Here is a 1,580-nt window from a genome sequence, read left to right as displayed (position 1 = left end):
ATTCCACACACCCAAACGGACCGGCTCTCTGAGTGCCATTTGTTGGCTGCTGGTGTTGCTTTTTTCCGCTTCTTTTTATTTCTTCCTTACCTCTCACCACCTCTCCCTCCTTTCGCTCAAATACCTGGCTCTGTGCGCCATCTCTGACTCTTCCTGAGGGGCTGCAGAGCTCTGAGAATTTGTGATATACGCTTTCCCACTCCCTACCCCTATTCACCCACACTCAGCCCCCTCTGCTTCCCGCAGACACAGTCTCTTGTCCAAGAAACTCCGGCTGCTTGGATTCCACCAGCCCGCAATAGCTGGCTCTCTGAGTGCCATTTGTTGGCTGCTACTGTTGCCTTTTTTTTTCTGCTTCTTTTGATTTCTTCCTTACCTCTTACCACCTCCCCCTCCTTCTGCTCAAATACCTGGCTCCATGCACCACCTTTGCTTCTTCCTGAGGGGCTGTGGAGCTCCGTTCAAGTGTGGAACTGCTTCCTGGTCTGGGGTGCCACGCTGGTGGGATCCCAGGGCTTTTGTTTGTTTGTTTTCAATTGTTTGTTTGTTTTCTTTTAGTTTTCTTGAGTTGGGAGCCCTTTCTGGCCAGGCGGTACTGCGTGGCAAGGAGACCTCCCCCTCAGCTTGCACAGACGTGCAGAGGGGTCCCTGAGAGCATTTCTTTCTTTGTTTGTTTTTTTTCTTCTGTTTTTTGGGGGGCCTTTCTTGTTCTTTTTTTTTTTCTAATTTGTTTTGTTTTCTTTTCTCTCTTCTCCCCTTTTCGTCCTTCTTCATTGCTCAGTTTCACATCTCTCTATATCTTCCTTGTCTTTTTCTTCCCTGAATACCTGGCGTTGTATAACTCTATGCCTTCTAGCCAGGCTGTACTGCAACACCTGAGAGTGACTTCCCCAGACATCATAGCTGCACCAGTGGGATCCCTAGGCTTTGCGGTTCTTTAACCTTTCAGATTTTTATTTATTCACTATTTTCTTTTCTTCCTCTTCCCCTTTCTGCTTTTCTCCATTTCACAGTCTCTAATTTGCCACTCCAATGGCAAGCTCCCCAGCATTCTTTTTTGTTTGTTCGTATGTTTTTCGCTCCTGTTCCTCCTTCCTCTCTCCCATATCCATCTTAGATCCACACATGAAAATCTCCCCGCTGCATCCTGCCTACCTGCACCATGCGCTAGACATCACACCACGAAGCAGCACAGGCATGGCCTACTGGAACCTGCCCTGCACTGATTACCGACCCGGCCTGGTGGCTGTAGTAAGTGCCACAAACAACCTGTCCCAGTAACTCCTCTTCAGCTAGACGTGCCCTGCTATCCCATATCTGAGTGACTGACCCTGCCAATTGGAGAAGGAGGCGAAAAGTATTGTGCCCACCGACGAGCAAACAGCAAAGAACACAGTCCACCACCTCAGACACAGTCAAATTAAAAAAAAAAAAAAAGGATGAAACAAACAAATCTATAATCAATAAACGAGAAAAATAACTACTGAATGCCCCGAAGACAGCAGAAAATATTAAAACATTTACAAAAACAGGACAGCATGGTTCCAGTAGGTGTCCAAAATAAAACACCAGATGACTCT

At 46.9% G+C, this 1,580-nt stretch overlaps 1 protein-coding gene across 10 annotated transcripts in view; it reads right to left on the bottom strand.

The window, feature by feature from the left end:
* CCDC91 (coiled-coil domain containing 91) overlaps positions 1-1,580 on the bottom strand; it is a 432,308-nt gene that overhangs the window by 173,705 nt on the left and 257,023 nt on the right. The window lies entirely within an intron of this gene.

This window comes from Trichechus manatus, unplaced genomic scaffold (genome assembly GCF_000243295.1).
Source record: "Trichechus manatus latirostris isolate Lorelei unplaced genomic scaffold, TriManLat1.0 scaffold00112, whole genome shotgun sequence".
In the NCBI taxonomy this organism is placed as follows: Eukaryota; Metazoa; Chordata; class Mammalia; order Sirenia; family Trichechidae; genus Trichechus; species Trichechus manatus.
The sequence above is the reverse complement of the archived record's forward strand: the minus strand, read 5'-3'. Positions and strand labels throughout refer to the sequence as shown.